Source organism: Alligator mississippiensis, chromosome 3, assembly GCF_030867095.1.
Source record: "Alligator mississippiensis isolate rAllMis1 chromosome 3, rAllMis1, whole genome shotgun sequence".
NCBI classification, from domain to species: Eukaryota; Metazoa; Chordata; order Crocodylia; family Alligatoridae; genus Alligator; species Alligator mississippiensis.
Window position 1 is genome coordinate 196,694,024 of NC_081826.1, and position 19,697 is coordinate 196,713,720.

Consider the following 19,697-nt stretch of genomic DNA (forward strand, 5'->3'; position numbering starts at 1 on the left):
TAAATAGTGGAGGTAAGATATTCTATGCACAAGCACTCCTAACAGGCTGGGACAAGCTCACTGAGACCATGGAGACAAAGGGAGAACTGCAAGACAGCTAGGAGATACAGGCATATAGCAAGTATAGCAAAATTGTTCCCATGGGCACCTGAAAAGAAAATAGGCAGAATTTAGGCAATTCAATTCTGAAAAATAGCATTGTTCCAGTATCCATAACCCCTCTAGATGCTTACATTCATTGCACACCTCCATTTTTGCATGGAAAGTGTCCTGGAGACCTATATGTGGGCTTTTACACATACTTAGAATGAATCAGCTGGTCTTACCTCTGCCATGGTCCAGATTGATTCCCTGAAGGGACTGATCTGTTAAGCTCTCTCAGAGCACGTGCAACTCACACTCATAGCCATTTAAACTCATGAGCATATCTAATAATGGTTAAGCCTACTTTTTGCCTAATTGCTGAGGGGCTGGAGCATTTAATTAGGATGTGGGACAGCTGGAATCCATGAAACACTCAGCCTGAGGACATTTAAACCCAGCCCTGCCAGAATAGTGTCTTAACAACCAAGCTATAGAATAGCCTGAGCATGGTGTATACCTCTCTCAGGGAAGCTGTGGCACTGAATAGCTAAGAACGGAAGATTCATGGGTCCAGAGAGAGCAAGAAAATAGGGAGCATTACTGCATTACTCAGTTGTAAGGGCAAATTTGTAGCAGAGGGCAGTTGCTCTTCTGGTCTCTGTTCCAAGAGATTCTTATGCACTTTCTATTAGATAGTCATTGAGTATCAGAAAAAACACCAGCCCAGGTAGTAGGGTTATATATTCAGTTGCCCAATTTCAACAGGAGGATTAGGAATGTTCCATCCAGCTTATACTATATCTTAAGGCATTATTCCAGGAAACAGGAGGGAACTTTTAAGGGTGGCCTGGATCCCTGGTCTCCTATTTCCACAGTAAGCCTTCTAGTAATGAGCAGGTACAAGTACTGTAGTCAGTTAGGTGCTTACTCCCAGAAGGATGACTTGTGTTTTCAGATCCCAGGTAAACAAACACACCTAATGAGCTCCAGAGAGATTGAGATGGTCAAGATGCTTTATGCTTCCCTTTAGTGTTCCTCTGGACTCTTTAAATGACTATTCTTATAGACTATATAGAGGCCACAGGCACCTAACTCCATTTGAATCACTTGTTTAATGCAAAGCATCTGATTTCAGGTGTTACAATTGTAAGCACCTATATGATCAATCAGGAAGTAGGTGGGAACAGTGATTCATTCCCAATTCCCTGTCATGACACCCAGATAAAACAAGGGGAGAGGAGTTCACTGAAGGAGCTGAGACTGGTGGGAACAGTATTAACAGGACTACCAGCAGTGGCAGACTGGGCCATGGTAAGATCTTTATGATCCTATGTTATGAGTAGCTAAGCAGGCTACTTTCTGAAACTGCCCCAGAAAGTGACAAATAGGAAGAGCAATTTTTAGAAATGTCTACATGTTATCAAGCCATTTCTTGCATCTGCATTTCCAGTGAAAGAAAACTTGTATAAGATGAGGTAGTAGTGTTAAAGAACAAGATATGAGTGATACATTTTAAGTTACTTAGATTGCCAGACAACATAAATAGGGAGGAACCTCCCCCAATAAATTTCTTGAAAGTTGACTTGCAAAAGCTCTATGGCCCATAGTCAAAGAGAACGTGCATTGAAAACAATGATTCCCTTTTGAAATGATAATTGAAATAATCCCTAGTAAAAAGAACTGCTATACTTAAGTTTTCAGATCTGAAAGATCAAGAAATGAATTCTCAACAGTAAAAGACAAGTGGAATCTTTGTCCAATACATGTCTTTTTTCTATCCAAGAGCAGTCCTTCATGCACCCTATAAGGTTCTTCTGAGAGAGGGATTTCACAGTAAATTAATTATAGCAATATACTTAGGGGGAAGCAGCAGCAACAACAACAACTCATGTTCCTAAAGGAAAGTGCCAACAGAAAGTAGGACTATGAAAAAATGTGAAGAGGTCATTTGATGGCAGTTATTAAACAGCTGACATTAGGCTGAAGAGAGAAGTACAATTTAGGGATCAGTTATTCCTTGGCCTATCACACACATGTGACTATAAGAAAGTGTAAAAACCCACCTGACATTCCTGGAGAATAAGCTAAACCTTGTGCATAAGGGTAGGCAAGTAGGACTTCCTGGAACCATTTTTTTTTTTTTTTCCATAGTAACCAAAACCTAGTTGAGGCTTTGAAATGTTTTATTCTACTGTGGTGAAATGTTCAGTGTGTGTGTGTGTAAGTGTAAAAGAAGCATAAAAGCATAAACAAAACCCATGTCTTTCCCTCTCCCCCACTTTTCCTCCTCCCACTCCCAAGAATACCTAAGAGTCTAGGGTTTGAGATCTTGTTTAGGATTTGAAAGATTCATGTTGAAATCCTTGTTTCAAATCATGTAGAGCAAGGGTCTTCATGGATCTTTTGTGTCTGATATGAGTATCCTCACCACCTAGTTATTTTCTGTTCTTGGCTGGGACTTTCAGTGGTGTGTGTCTGTGGTTTTGACCAGAATTTCCAACCCAGACCTGAGAATCTCTCTCATCAGAATGGACCCATTTTAAGAAAACATTCTGGTTTTTCCCAATACTTTTGGACAGACATGGTATATAGAGGTTTATACTTAGTGTTTTTTTCTTCAAAAGCTTTATCAGCATAGCTGACAAATCTTGTCATTGAAACATGTAGTACAGCAGACTGCCTTTTACACAAAAGGGAGTATTTAGACTGGGGAGTGGGGGTGCATAAAAGGACAAACAATGTCCTATAATACTATTGTAACCTCGGACAGTTTCAAGGTGATAAACGCACGTGAACCTGGCACCTGAAATAATGGATACTCAGTATAAACCAATCATATGCCATTTGATATTATTAATGTTGATAATATTATCATCGAACTCAAGATTTTCAACAACATTATGTTGAAGAAGAATGTTATGGGTTTTTTCCCCACAGTCAGTGGGAACAGTTTTTATATACATTTAAGTGTACTCATACTGTGGCTGCCACACAAGTTTAATAATACCTGCTGCTTTCTAGTTCTTCCAGCTGGCATTGCTTACTGCTTTATAAATGTAAAACAATATATCATAATTCACGAGAAGCCTAAACTGAATTGGTATTGTAAGAATACATTGATTTTTCTCATTCATCTTACTTCATTTATATTGCAAAGCAGCAGGCATATTATAGATCATGAATGTAATCATTATAAAAAGATTTTTTTTGGGGGGGGGGAGAATCAAGAAAATGAATTAACAAGCCAAAGTAAAACATTGTTGGCATTCGACCTACAGTAAGGGTCTGAATTTGAAAAGTATGCATGTGTAATTAAATCCACACAGATATACATGGAGTTATTGTAACTGTACATGCAAAAGACCAAGTTGATATCAAATGAGCCACTTGTGTTCCCAGTTATCCAAACTGTCCATTAAATTGTGCAGATAACAGGTGTGCAGTTTAAAAAAAAAAAAGTGCTAATATGATGAAATTGCAGGTCTAAAATTCTTTAAAAAGCAATGTCAGAGATTATATCAGGATCAATAATACTCCAAATTAGAGTTCAGTTCAAAGCTGTTCTAGCACGTCATCTATTTAAACAGCTTAGTAATGTCTGTAGAGAGAAAGTTCAAGCTTCTGCTAACAAGATTTTTCTTTGAACAGAAATTGCAAGACAAAAAGAAGGTCATCTGTCAAAGTTTCATAAACAACCACCCATTCAAATAAGCAATACTGCTATTCTTTTGCCTGGAGATGATTTTCATTCATGCAGGCATTTATTTCTCATTCCACAACACCTTTTTTAAATCTCTTCTTTTATCAGTAAGCATTTCAAGATAAATTGTTGGTTTACAAATGAGCTAGCTTCAAGTCCTGTTTATATTGAAGAACGGATAAATACATGAAAATGGAAAGTAGACCACTGTAAGCAACCTTTGTATGGGCTGAAAATTTCCTATGGCACTATTAAGTACTATCTTACTAGTCAGTTCAATCTACTTTGTGCACATCAGGTCACTGACCTCACCCAGGATTTAGAGAATATTTGACATGCTCACAAGTTTTAACTGTGATAGATAGATGCATATGCATCTAGATAGATAGATAGATATATCTATATCTTTATACCTATCCCTTTTAATTCCTAGTTTTATAATTCACATCTTATATAAAGATGGCACAGGAATACTCAACCTGCCTTGTTAGCCTGCTGGTCTCTAAACCCTTGTGTAACACAGAGCAGAAGTAGCATAACAATGTTAGTGGGGCACTAGCCCTGAGCACAGCCTAACGGGGGTGTGGGTGTGCACGTGTGCATGCACCAGAATGGAATTAGGGGGACACCTCACCTTCCCATTCTTTCTTCCTCCCCCCACCACACACCTTGGACCTTCCCTGAACAGGGACAGAAGAAAAGCAGTGGTGGCACATGATAGTCTGAGTTACCCTGATGCTGGAAGAGATATTACCTCCTTTTTTGACTGCCAAAACCAGGGTTATTTTGGCTGCTCAGCATGCATCATGGCAATAAAGGAGGTGACATCTTCCCTAGCAGCACTGAACTGCTGGCTGCTATTCCTGTGCTGCCACCACTACTCTTCCCTCCCTGTTGCTGGAGCCAAAGCCAGAGCTACTGTATCAAAGATAAAGGGTGCAGTACTGATCTTCTGCAGAGCACTGACTTCAATGGGAAATGAAAACAATTTATATGCAATCATATAAATTGCATATTATTTGCAATTTTGGTGATGTTTTTCATGGCAAGAGCCATTTATCTAGGAGTCACAGAGTCAACATAGTAGATAATCATTTATAATTAGAATTCTATGTGAACATTTATGCTATCCCAAAAGGCATTACTTCACAAACAGATTTTCCGATACATGTAGGACTGATAGGGGTCTGCCCCATTTGCCTGCTTCTTCCCAGTCTGCCTTCACTTCCCGTCTTTCACCTGCCATACTTCAATGTTGTTTGTTGTTGTGAAGGTGGGACCTTGGGGCCAATGGCAGCCTTGTGGGTAGCCTGGTATGTTTGGCCAGGCCAGCCCCCTAACTGTGTTTTTTTGCCCTCCTATGGTGCTTCCCCTTTAAAGGGAGATATCCTGCAGGTTTCTGAGGACTTATTGGGGCTCCAACTATCACCTCCTCGGTCCCCTTTCTCTCTCTGTCCATGCCCTCCACCTTGATCTACTAGTCAAAACCTTAGCTCAAGGCAGGCAATTATTTTGGGCAGACGGCCACTTACTGAGTTTTGGCAAGGCATTGAGGGCCGCATGACAGGCAGCCCAGGGTATATTAATATTAATTTTCTAAATGTTTTAGGGGCCCCGCAGGCCAGATAGAATGGTCTAGATGGCTGCATCCAGCCCCCAGGCCACATTTTGCCCACGCCTGCCTTAGCTCATGGGGTAAATGTTGCCAGCAGGCCCTACCTTCATGGTAGTCTTTGCCCCCAGGTCCCTCTGGATGGCTGTCTGTTCATCTCCAGCAGCCTCTCACTCCTGAGAGCTTCTCTCCCTGCTGCAGGCAAGCAGAGCCCTCTAGCATGGTTAGAGGTCAGGCTTAAATCCCCTAAGCCCAGTCTCCCTCTGGCCATATGACTGGGTCCTCTACACCCAGTGACCTGGTGAATCTAGTTGCTCTATTAGCTGCCTGACCTTATTAGTCCTTGGCTCAGTCCACCTGTCTGCTACTCCGAACCGCCTTTCCTGACCCTGGGTTTCCTATCCTCTCAGGCCTCACCAATAACGGGGACAGGGGTTCCCCGGTACAATATTTTAAAGAGAATTGCATAAGGTTTGGAAAAATCTGCAGTACACTAAACCAGTTTAGCCCAACTCTTCATTTTATATGGTTATTTCATTCTGCTTGGTTTTGCATATACTTCAGGAGGTAATTGTACTGGAGCTACACAGGTAGTATAATTAACAAATACTTGCCTTTATTTGGTGTGGTCATGTAGTAAATATCTGTGCAGTTCCCAGCAGAATATGGCCCTGGCCTGTTTGAGCTCCAACTGAAAAGAAATACCAACAGCAACAACACATTCCTCCTTTTCACAAGCAATAATCATAAAAATATATATATTCTGAGAAGCTCTGTGGGTCTAGATTCATAGCTGCATTCTCATAAAGTTGGTCCTATACCACTTTTTTTGCTTCTTTCATCCTGAGGTTATTGGAGACCAAAGATGTGCTTGGCATGTCTTAAAGCAGCCAATTCACAATAGATGTTAAAGCACAAAGAATATTCTTTAAAATAATGTTAAAGGTTTGACAAACTCAGTAAGCAAGGACATTCAGAGTTAAGGCTGTAGGACTGTGTCTTATACCTCTCGAATTTCTTTTCCCATTCAAAGCAGTGCTTCAGGTGTTAGCTGCATGGCTTAGCTATCCTCTTGTTACATCCTATTGTAAGGTCACAGAGGAGTGCATGATGTTACAATTCACATAGAACATACTGAAATTCCTAGGCCATTAGAACTGGACTTTCTGGACTTTTATTTTTAAGGCAGTTTAATAGAGCAAACAAAATGAAAATGCACAAGACTTAGAGACTCTTAATCATGGCTTTTATATGGGGAGAGAGAAGGGAGAAAATCTTCTGTATCTCATTTATTATTATTATTATTATTATTATTATTATTATTATTATTATTATTTACATCTTCAGCATCACTGGCAAAGACAAAATGTCATGGCCACCCTCCTTTGGCTTGTCTCTGCTGGACACATTTCTCTGCCCAGTCCATTAATGTATTTACAGGCTAATCTAAGTACAGCTGTGCCTACTTTGATCACAACCTGAGCTTTTAATAATAAAAAAAATAGTTATAATAGTTTTAATAAAAAAGAGCTTTTAAAAAAGGGAAAACCTTTTCATTTTGATTGATTGCTGCATTTGTCAGTGTTGTCCTTATACATTTTAGGTATGCGCAAATTAGGTGTTCTCTGACCGTTCTATATGTACTTATATGGCTCATAGAAGTATAGAGTAGGAGCAGGCAAAATATAGCCCGCAGGCCAGATTCAGTCCACCAAGAAATTCTGTCTGGCCCACAGGGTGCTCTACAATTTAGAAAATGATTACCTGCTGGTGGCTGCCCGTCAAAGCTGATGAGGCACCAGTGAGAAGAAGAGCTAGCAGCAGGACTCAGCAGCGGCAGCAGTAAGACCCATTCAGCCCTGTGCTAGTGCCCCAGGGCTGACAGGGACCCAGGGTGAGGTGGCAGGAGTACGGAGCCTGGGCACTGGAACTGAGGAGAGCCGTGTGCCATGAAGCCAGCATCCTGGCCCCACTCGCTGCTAGGTGCAGGTCATGAGGAATGGTGGGGAGCTCAATGTCATGGATCTGTGCCAGATCCACCCCAGTCCCTGCTGCCCCAGCCAAGCTACATGACCTGCACTGCTGGTTTCATTGTGCAGGGTTAGGTTGGGCTGGCCCTGCATAGTATCACCACCCATGGTTAGGGATCAGGGTTGGAATGCAGGAACCTGCATGCTATGAGCTGGGCTAGGCAGGGCTGGCCCTGCTTGCTGCCACCACATGCAGCTCCAGGGACTGCAACACTCCAGGGACTCCAAGTACTTTCCTCCCAGACACATGTGCACACACGCACCCAAACACTCCCACGCACCCCAGCCCCCCACCATGCCCCCAAACACACCCACACCCTCCCCCATACAATATACAAGAATTGGACTGTATTTTGAACTATTATTCAATTGCTTCTAGATACACTATGCAAATGCACATAAATCAGAACACATTTTTTTACGAATACAATTAAAATAAGTTTTAGTAAATGTTCGATTTTTATTATATGATTTTTTTTCTGTTTTCAAGTTGGGAGTACCCTCCCTCACAAAAAGAGTACTTCTGGGGTGAGGGGATGGACTTCCAGTGGCAAAGGTCCTGAAAGGTTAGAGATGGGACTTCCGCTCCCAAGATGGTGACCAGCTGGCAGAGCACCTGTCAAGGGGCTACCCTTGCGGCCTCACCAAAACTTGTTAAGTGGCCCTCCAGCTGAAATAATTACCCACCTCTAGTATAGAGCCTAGCACTGGTCCTGGGGACAAGGTAGCAGACTCATTTCCTTCTTTAGAACAAATAATACATGCATACACTTTCGAATGGTTGGCATCAGACTCTATAAGTAGATTTTAGTTTCCTGGCTTCTGATTAAAAAAGCCGTTCTGATTTTTTTGCTAAGTAACTTCAGAGCAATCTGCACAAAGACATGCTACCAAAGGCAGTTAAAAAAATTCAAATGTCTGTAACGGTTTTCTGAAATGTTATAAATGGAATGACTAGGATAGTGTGCTGTTTTCAGTAGTCTACTCTCTCACCATTTGCTGATGTCACACTGAGGTGTCAATTAAAGATGATATGTGCAAATCATTTAGGGTTATAAAGAGATAAAAGAAAAGGTTACAAAACATGAGGTCATGGCTTGGCAATTAAAAAGGCGATAAATGAAGATGATTTATGGAAGAAAATACGAACAGCGAGAAATGGAAGATACTGATTATATTCATACATTTAAACACATTCTACTTAGGTAAAGGTTCACAGCTGCCCCTCTGTAGAATCGAACAATACACCATTGCACATATTAACTGAGCTGTATGAGGAATAATTTAAATGAAAACAACAAAGCTCTTTGTGAGACTGAAATATACATTTAACAGCTGATAATAAGTTAGGACTCAGTTATGAATCAGATTTCACACCCACACAGGAGAGGAAGGGGAGGAAACATGATACTGATAGTATGAATCATAATGCAAGTGAAGATAGCCACCACAAGGCCTTTGGTCACCCAGTCTCACATGTGCAAGGATAGTGAGTGGCACACAGCCAATGAAGCACAGCTGAGCAGGAGCAGAGGGGAAAATAAACTGTGACATAAAAAGAGTGCTAACTTCTTTCTTTCCCTGGAAGTAAAGGAGACTCAGCCAGAGTCATAGTTTGATTTGTGCTCGGCTTCTAGGGCAACCAAACTGTACAATGCTCCTCACTCAGAACAATTGTAAGATCCCAATCTTATCAGTCAGGCCAAATTGTTATGCAAGTGCACAGCTACAGTGTTCTATATATCAGGGAGTTATGTGGGATTTAGGAAAGGTCCCTCCAAACTGCATGCTGATAATAGACTAATACCCTATCTGCTTCTGGTCCTTTAGAGAGCTCTCTGCAGGAGTCTCTATGTATGGCAGATACAGCTATGTATGGAAAACAACAACAGGGAGCAAAACAACCACACTCCTTAACCTCCACCCCATTTTCCAAGCTTCATCCACATCATAGTTCAGAAAGCCTGTGCAAGCTTTGTTCTGTGCCTTCCCTGCCTGGGCTCCCTAAATGCAATATTGACTGTACTCTGACCCTCCTGTGGATTCATAGATTCATAGATGTTGGGGTCGGAAGGGACCTCAATAGATCATCGAGTCCGACCACCTGCATAGGCAGGAAAGAGTGCTGGGTCTAGATGACCCCAGCTAGATGCCTATCTAACCTCCTCTTGAAGACCCCCAGGGTAGGGGAGAGCACCACCTCCCTTGGGAGCCCGTTCCAGACCTTGGCCACTCGAACTGTGAAGAAGTTCTTCCTAATGTCCAATCTAAATCTGCTCTCTGCTAGCTTGTGGCCATTATTTCTTGTAACCCCCGGGCGCAACTTGGTGAATAAATACTCACCAATTCCCTTCTGTGCCCCCGTGATGAACTTATAGGCAGCCACAAGGTCGCCTCTCAACCTTCTCTTGCGGAGGCTGAAAAGGTCCAGGTTCTCTAGTCTCTCCTCATAGGGCTTGGCCTGCAAGCCCTTAACCATACGAGTGGCCCTTCTCTTGACCCTCTCCAGGTTATCCACATCTCTCTTGAAGTGCGGTGCCCAGAATTGCACGCAGTACTCCAACTGCGGTCTGACCAGCGCCCGATAGAGGGGAAGTATCACCTCCTTGGATCTATTCGTCATGCATCTGCTGATGCACGATAAAGTGCCATTAGCTTTTCTGATGGCTTTGTCACACTGCCGACTCATGTTCATCTTGGTGTCCACTAGGACTCCAAGATCCCTTTCTGCTTCCGTGCCACCAAGCAGGTAATTTCCTAGGCAGTAGGTATGCTGGACATTTTTCTTCCCTAGGTGCAGCACTTTGCACTTCTCCTTGTTGAATTGCTTTCTGTTGTTTTCACCCATATGTCCAACCTGTCCAGGTCTGCTTGTAGCTGTTCCCTGCCCTCCGGCGTGTCCACTTCTCCCCACAGTTTTGTGTCATTTGCAAACTTGGACAGAGTACACTTCACTCCCTCGTCCAAGTCGCTGATGAAGACATTGAACGTACCGAGGAGGGTTAGATTTGACAAAAGTGAGTAGACTTTAAATCAGTGGCGATGCGTAAGGGGGTGCATAGGGGTGCACGTGCACCCCCTGAGAGTGCTGGTGCACGTCCTGACAGCAATGTTCCCTGCTTAGGTGATGGGCAGGGGAGCAGGCGAGAGTGCTTGTGCCCCCCTTGAAAGTGCCAGCCGGGGAGTGGGGGAGCCAGAAGAAGCAATCCTCACGATCCCCCTGGGGCCAATCAGGGGGAAGAGGGGCATTCCCCTGTGGCCAATCACATCATCCCAGAAGTGCCAGCGGCACACCTGGAAGTGCCAGCACTTCTGCATCAGCGTAATCAGCCTTTGGAGGATGCCCCCCCCCCCCTCCCCAGTTGGTATGATCAGCTGCAGGGTGACCCCCCCCCCACCCCAGTTGCTGACTGGCTCCTGGGGGGTGGGGGGGGGGGGCAAGTGCCAATCGCCCATGCTTTAAATGTAATGATAAAAAAAATCCTTTAAAAGGTAGTATACTTGTTTATAGGAAAGGCTTTTTAACTGACTTAGAATAGCTTGAATTCTCCATATAGTTAAAGTAATATAAATAATCAAATTCACATACAAAATTTCTGAGCTTTCCCACATGTTAGACTATAAATTGTTTTGTGTGTGTGTGTGTGTGTGTGTGTGTGTGTGTGTGTATGTGTATTGATTTCACAAGCTTATTTTGTGATTTTTTCCCACCCTTTCTTTAGTAAGGCCTGAATCTGGGGTATGGTGGAAGAGTGGTTAAGACATATATCTACAGCTAAGTTAAGACAGCTGGTTAAGACATAACTACAGTGTTTGAGTTCTGCTGTGAAATTATACCAAGGGCTGTCCCAGTATGAGCAGGTATAAATAAATGGGTATCCAATCATTTGGCCTGAGAAGTCAAAGATTCCTGGAGGTTATGCTGCCTAAATCATTCCCTTGTGTGCCCCTGGCTACAAAATGAGGTGTACCTTAACCACATTAGCCCTGCTATGCTCTGGATAATCTATTTAGGGTAAGTTATGCTTTAATCCCCAAGGTGTACATTGTTGTCCACAAGAAACCCCATTATGTACAGGTGAGGTCCATGTGAGAACAACAGTCCACCATTTACTACATCCTGTGTGTTCAGCAGCCTGTTTCTCAAATAGTTCTATTAATTTTTAGCCAATTGCAAATGGATGCTAATAATGGTATCTTAAAAATACATGCAGCCATTCCTTTCCAGAGTTCTTAAGGAATGTGACCAAGTTTCTATCATTAAAGCAGACCTAAGGACAAATATTCCTTCTGAATAAAACACATATCTACAGTGTGCATGTATGTTTTCATATATAGACTATATGTATGTATGTGTTTTCATATATAGAAATTCTCTCTGCCTCTTAAAATCAGACATATCTTTTAGACAGAGTAGAACAAAATATGGTTCTGTTGAAGGCATTTATGTCTAAGGACTGTGTCTTTTCTCTCTCTCTTCCTCTCTTCTAGGTGACAAGCTGTGAGCATATCTATAAAATCTCTCCAGGCAGCTGGCACTGTGAGCTTTCACAGTGTAGCAAGGTTTGCATGTGACTTAGTCTGTTTTGTCACCCAAGCACCAATTTTGCTTTTTTCATTCTGAAGAATTTCAAGCAATTAGATTAGTTTGTGAATAATATTTTGGGTCTTCTCAATGCTTCCTTTTTTTTTTTTTTTAAATCTGTTCTGTGAACTGAGTGTCACTGAATTACTATTAGGTTACATACAGTTTGCCCATTTAGATGGGCAATTACTTTGCTGGAGGGTCACTTAGGGAGTTTTGGTGAGCTGTTGAGGGCTGGCTCAGCACCACCCTTCCCACAAAACATCTCACCAAAATTTCCTAGGAGGCCCACATGGGCAGGGCACACTTGGCCGGACAGATGGGATGGGACAGGGAGCAGCATGTGGGAACAGAATAGGTGGGTGGGGAGCAACATTCAGGACAGGGATGAGCAGGCACGACCAAGGCTAGAACTGGGATCAGGATTGGTGGGCAGTGACAGTGTGGGGCTGGGGATCAGTTCCCCGCATGATTGATCATGACCACCCCCATGACTCAGCCCCTGCTGCCCTTACCCTACTCCCTACACAAGATTAGGATTGCAGAGGACATGTGCAGGCAGTCCTAGTACAGCATGGCTGTGGAGTGGTATGACCCAGCAGTGTGGTGCTGCCTTGATGGATTGTGACCAAATTAGGCATCCCACATGGCTGGGTTATACTGCTCTGCAACTACACTGTACTGGGGCTACCCACATGTGTCTGTGCTGCAACACAGGTGGGGGCAACAAGGGCTGCATCACAGGTGCACACTCTGCCCCCCCTCCCAGGTCAGGCTGGTCATGATCCACCATGTGGGCAGGAAATTGTGGCTCTGCCCTGGGCCTTGGCCCTCCACTTTCACTGTCCTGCAATACGAACCTTGGTCCCAGCCTAGGTCTTACCCATCTATCCCATTCCTGGACACTGCTCCTTGCTGACCCGTCCTGCTGCCAGATGCCGCTCTCTGACCCATCATATCTGTCTGGCTGAGTACACCCTCCCCGCCGGGGTTCCAGGCTGGTCTCCATGGAGACTCCTGCTCTATCCAGCATTCTTAGTAGTGGATTCAGGGTGGATGGGTCAGAGTGCCCAGAAAATGGGGCCAGGCCCAGCAATGGTGGCAACACTGGTAGTGACAGCCAGAAGGAGCCATCACTATTGGGGCTGCTGGGAAGCAGAGTTCAGCCACCATGCCACCCCAGCCCTGTTGCATGCCTTGGGATGGCAGGATCAACTGCATGCAACATGGCCCAGGCTACCCCCAAGTCAGGGCTGGGCAGGGCCAAGGGACCCACCATGAGCCAGATAAATTCCCTTGGCAGGACATATCTGGCCCATGGGCTGTATTTTGCCAACCCTTGGTTTAGAACAACCTAACTAGAGTTAGGTCAATATAAAGGGCCATCTGTGTAGGTGTTCAGGGGTTAAGTCAGGGGTTAAATCAGGTAAACTAATTCAGATTAGAAACATGTTAACTTGTTCTATTGAATGTGTTTGAAGAGCAGCCCCAGGTCTGGGCAAGCCCAGCTACTTGCCCCAGCCCTGGGACTGTGCTCTTCCTATCCCCCTGACCTCCCACCCCACAACCAAAAAGGACGATTTCCTTGTGGACCCCTATGGACCCATCAGCACTCCCACCCCAATCTCATTAATGCCCCACTATAGATCCACAGCACCATCTCCCCATCCCATCTGTCCCTCCCCCCACTCCATGTTACTTACACAGAGTTATAGAGTCATTGAGAAGAAGGGCTGGAAGGAACCTACAGAGGTCATCAGCCCTATCCAAACCACCCTCTACAACCATAGTCTAAATGAACTAAATAAAACTACCATCAATGCTGACACATCATAGACCTTACATACTAACCTGCCACAGAATCATCAGGGGAACCATGGCAGCCAATGTCCTGCTTCTATAAGATGTTGTCAATATATGTTCAAGAAGTTCCAGGTAGAGAACCACACCCCCTGCTACAGAGGAAGGCAAAAACTGGCACAGTCCATACCAATATGATCATGGGGTAAAATTCCTTCCTGACCCCAAATATGACAATCAGTCTGGCCCTCAGCAGAGAGGCAAGACCTTCCAGCCAGAAACCTCTGGCTTCGGTTCTAGCTGGAGCATTGGCACACCCCAGTCAAAGCCCCTAGCCTTAGCTATAGCCAACACCCAGTGTCTCTGGGAATGTTTAAAAACACCCTGAAACACATAGCAGAAAAAGTGGGGGGAGGGGCAGGGTAGTACAACTGGCAAAATCAAAAGCATGGGAAATACCCATGGTAGAAAATAGTCTGGCTTTCAAAAGGTTTCAACTAGCCTCATTTTGTTTAGAGGCTGTTTTGAAGCCCTTTGTTTTGATTTGATTTCACTGTTTTGAGCTTGAAATGAGTCAAAACAGTGTTGAATCAAAACAGCCGGTGAAATTTTGCACAGCCCTATTGCATACTAGTCACTCACATCTCATGGTCCATTGGCTATGATTTGAGATTTTCAAAAGATCTGAGAGATTTTTTTCTGAGTTTAGGGCATAATTCCTGTAACAGGCTAGATGCCTGAGGGTTGTTGTGTTGCCCCCTATAGGCCCCCTCATTCCTGATAGGGAATCTGCCATGTCCTGATGGAAACTTCATGAAAGGGAGGCTGCCCTCAGCCTAAGGTGCTCTTTCTTATCAGTGGTCGACTCTTTTGACCTTGCTTATCTTAAGGTCTTATTTTATAGCTCCATCTGTTTCATACCATATCTCATGCCTCACAGATGTCTTGGGTCAGCAATCAGGTGGAACACCTGTCCCTAAGTCACCAAGCTACCTCAGGCCTTCATTTTCTTGTTGGAGCTTCAGCCTTCCTGGCTTCTGCCTTTCTACTCTGGCTAGCCCCTTAGCCAAGGCCCACTGTTCTAGACCTGGCTTCTGGGACCTAGCCCCACACACTGCCCCTATCAGGGCTTCTGGCCCTGCCGCCTCCACACTTTACCTTTCCCCAGGCTCTGGGAGCTGTGACTACCTTGAGCCTGCCCCTAGAAGGGATCAAGGCAATCATGTGCCCCGAGGGTACTAATGGTGTGTTATTCTGGATCTTAGGAAGAGGCAGGGAAACTCCTTGTTCTCCTTAAGCTTTTATTGTAGCAGCTATCCCCTGACTCAAAATGGCTGACTGACCACTTCCTATGGATAACATCACTCTTTAGTAAGGGAGTTAACCCTTACTGCTACATTGCCCTCTCAGGGGAAAACTTGGTACACTGTTACAAAAGGAACCTAAATAAAGCAGAAATATGGGTAAGTCTATTACATTAGACCAGACTAATCTCTTCAGTGGAACTGAGGCACATCCAGACCTAGTGGGGTAAACAGGTGAAATTTGATGAAGATATTCTTAATTCATACACAGAAGACCACTAAGTATCTCTACTCAGTATGAATTAGGGGTATCTGTCCTAGTCTGAACAGTGCCTTGGACCTCTGGATCTTGGATCCAAAGTGCTGGGGAAAAAGAGCAGGTACATGTCTTGAAGCATGCCTGGTGTCATAGTTCCATTTCTGATGGTCCTTTATCTGTTTGTCTCTCATGAAATTCCTATGAATCGACAAGTTTTGAAACCAAGTCATTGATCATACTGGTACAGAGGGTTGTACAGAGTCAACAACTCAGAAGCCACTCAGCTGGCTCCACCCATACTACAGTGACATTGAACAGTAGATCAAAAGTGCCTTATACAGATCTTCATTCTTCTGGAACAAATTCTTCCCAGTCCAAACCAACATTCTGCTTCTCCATTACTATGGGGGAAATGTGGACTGCTGGTGACATGCTGAAAGTTATACTGGGCTGCAAACTGCTTAAACATGACTCCAGAAAATTGTGGGCCATTATCAGTTCTTAAAACTGAAGGTATGCCATGGTGTGCAAATATATACTTCAGTGCCATTATAACTCTCTCTGTTGTGGTGCTCTGTAATTGGACCATCTCCAAGTAATGGGAATAATAATCAATAGCAATGAGGTAAACAGAACCCTTCCAAGTAAATAAATCAGTTCCTAACCTTTGCCATGGATGATCTGGTAAATCAGGTGTGAGGCATGGCTCCTTGTGGACTGGTTGGTATTGAGCACAAAACTTACAACTGGCCACCCAGTTCTGTATGTCATCACAGATGGAGAGCCATCATGCTGCCTGATGAGCCCTGGCTTAACATTTTGTAATGCCCTCATGAGCATTATGAAACTTTTCTAGGATTTCCTTGTGTAGCGCTAAAGGTATCTAAACTCTATTGTGCAACATGACTAAGTCTCTGACAACATGAAGATTGTCTCTCTCTTGTTGGTACCTTGCCAGTTCACAGTACTTGATTCATAGAATGTAAGCTGGAAGGGACCTCAGAAGATCATTGGGTCCAGCCCCCCTGCACCAAGCAGGAAAGACGCTGGGGTCAAGTGACCCCAGCAAGGTGACCACCCAGTTTCCTCTTGAAGATTTCCATGGTAAGCAATTGCACCACCTCTGGAGGGAGTTTATTCCACAGTCTGGACACCTTAGCTGTGAAGAAGTTTTTCCTAATGTTGAGCCTGAAACAGTCTTCCAGGAGTTTGTGACCATTGCTTCTGCTTTTCCCCAAGGGTGCCCTGGTGAACAGTTGTTCACCAAGCCCTTGCTGTACGCCCCTGATGTAGCGCTAAGTTGCTACCAAGTCCCCTCTCAGCCTCCTCTTCTTCAGGCTGAAGAGTCCCAGGTCCCTCAGCCTTACCTCATATGGCTTGCCATGCAAGTCTCTGATCATATGGCTGGCCCTCCTCTGGATTCTCTTGAGCTTTTCCGCATCCTTGTTGAAGTGTGGCACCCAGAACTGGATCCAGTACTCCATCTTCAGTCTCATCAATGCTGAATAATCGAGCAGAATAATCACTCCCTTGGTTTTGCTGGAGATGCATTGATTGAGGCACACCAGAGTATTATTTGCCCTGCTGGCTTCAGCATTGCACTGCCAGCTCACATTTATACTGTGGTCAATTATTACCCCCAGATCTCTTTCATTCATAGTGCTGGTCAGATTAGTGTTGCCAAGTCTGTAGGTGTGTAGGGGATTGTTCGTCCCCAGGTTGAGCACTTTACATTTTTCGATGTTAAATCTCATCTGGTTCCAATCCACCCAAGTTGCCAGCCTGTTTGGGTCCACCTGTATCTGCAGCCTATCTTTCAGTGTGATCACACTTCCCCATAACTTGGTGTCGTTGAATCCTACTTGAGGGCATCCTTCCAATTGGTACTTATTATCTTTTGGCAAGAGGAATCAGCTTTCTGAATTCTTGAGCTTTCTGAATTCTCGTGTCTTGTGAAGCAGATATGGATAACCCATCTGCAATAATGTCCACATAAACAGCAATATCTCACTCCTGGAGGAGTTCTTCAGGAGACAGTGGAGTCTGTAATGGTGCCCTAGAAAGAGTATAAGCTGTTTGTAACTCTTTTCCTGGGATATATACTATATTGTAGGTGAATTTTATCATTCTGAGGTGAAATCTCTGGATTCTTGATGAAAGTTAATCAAGAGGGTTGTCTCCCAACAGAGATGCCAGGGCTTGTAATCAGTTTGTAAAGTGTGGAGCCCAGAATTAGATGCAGTATTGCAGCTGCAGCTTCACCAAGGCCAAGTAAAGCAGGAGGATGGCTTTTTGGTCTTGCTTGAGATGCATCGATAGATGCAAGCCAGAATTTTATTTGCTCTGGTGGCTGTGGCATCACATTGGTGGCTCATGTTCATCTTGTGGTCAGTCATGACCCCCAAGTCTCTTTCAGTCATGGTGCTAGTGAATGTAGCACTGCCGAGCTTGTAAGTATGATGTGGGTTTTTCTCCCAAGGTGGAGCACCTTGCATTTCTCCGTGTTGAACGTCATCAGGTTTTGCTCTGCCCACCTTACGAGGCTGTCCAGGTCAGCATGGCAAAGAACACCTTCTACACCATGCAATATCTGTGACATCCAAAACTAAAAGAATTTGGATCTGATGAAATTCCAAAAGGTAGCTATTAAACTGGTAGTGTCCAAATGGAGTAATAAATGTTGTTAGCTTGGACGATTCAACTTCTAGAGGAATCTGCTAGAACACTGCTGAAGCATCCAATTTTTTGAAAATGTTGGCTCCTGCAAGTTGAGCCAAGGTGTGTTCCACAGAAGGAAGAATATACTTGTTCAGCTGTGTGAGGTCAACATATATCCTAACCTTACCATTGGGTTTTGGAACAGCCACCATCCCAGAACACCAAGAAGTAGGTTCTTCAATCTTTGTCATTACTGCCATTTCTTCCATGCATATTAGCTCTTCTTTAACATTGTCTATCAAAGGCAAATGTACTCATCTTGGAGTAGTTAATGCATATGGAATGGTATCAGCTTTTAGGCATATCTGATATTCATCTGACATTTTTCCCAGACCAGAAAAGACTGATAGGTATATGGTTCTGTAGTATTGCTCCAACGATTTCTAGTCCACTGTTTCATGTAGTCAATGGACAAGTTGCAGTGACTGTATAGTCGGTAAGCCAAATAAAGGCAAAACAAGATTACCAATTGCATAGACTTCCTGATCTATACATCTCCACTTTAGTGTCATCTTTACATTAAAGGATCCCAGTACTTTGAAAGTAGTGTCACGTGGTCCCCATAGCTGTTTAGTAAGGGTAAGGAGAACCCCATCCCTATGTGGACTGTAGTAAGAATCAGGGATAGCTGAGACTGCTGTTCCTGTATATATTTTAAATAGCATTGACTGTCCATTCAGCTCAATTTCTGTCATCCAGACTACTGGATCTGATGAAGACTTTGTGACTTCATCTAAAAGTACTGTGCAATCCTCTGCATCCTGTTCTGTGACTTCACAGACTCTGGTGGTGGAGTAACAAACTGAAGCATAGTGACCTTTCTTTTTACTTCACCAACATATCTCTTGTGTAGCAGTACAGTGAGCACGACTGTCTTGGAGTTTGTCCACACCCATGGCATTTGCCTCCTTTCCCACTTGTTTGCCACTGTGGGCACTGGAGGGACCACTCCCTGTATTCGTTGTGCCTATAAATTTGATTTGTATTTGTTTGTAGTTTCTTTACAGTGTGCATTGCATCTATATTAAGTAATGCCTGACAGGACTGAGAATAACTCCTGCTTTCTCTTTGTTGTTGTTTAACTAGCTCTGATTGATGGGCTTGTGTGATAGCCTTCTGCAGCATTAAATCAGAGTCTAAATGTAATCTCTGTGAGAGCTCTGTATCATGAAGCCCCACAACTAAGCAGTCCCTAATTAGCTTTTCCTTAACTGCCCCATATTGGCAGGATTTGGCCATTGTACACAAAGATGTGATGAATCTGTCCACAGATTCTGAAGGCTCCTGTTTATGGAGTTTGAATCTAGCTCACTCATAAATCACATTTCTTTTGCTCACAAAAAGATCAGTTAATGCTTCTATCACTGCAGCATATTGCTTTTTCTCCACATTTGTAAGAGGCAGTGACAGCAGAATTTCACCTGCCTGATCTCCTATACAGTAGATAAGAGTACTCCCTTGGCAAGCTTCCAAGAGTTTGCCCAGACCCAACACTTCCCTGAAGTGACTAAAATGCCTGATCTATCAAGGCCATATTCCAGGGGACTGGAAATCAAACTTCTGGTGGTGCAACTTTGAATGCCTGCATGGTCTCTGTAGCTAGCC

General features: G+C 43.8%; 1 long non-coding RNA gene across 1 annotated transcript in view; it reads left to right on the forward strand.

Moving 5' to 3' along the window:
• Positions 1-548: 548 nt before the first annotated feature.
• Positions 549-19,697, forward strand: part of LOC109280783 (uncharacterized) — a 56,061-nt gene continuing 36,912 nt past the window's right edge. The window contains exon 1 of the long non-coding RNA XR_002087197.2: positions 549-1,395. This is a non-coding gene — a long non-coding RNA (uncharacterized LOC109280783). The remainder of the gene's footprint in view (positions 1,396-19,697) is intronic.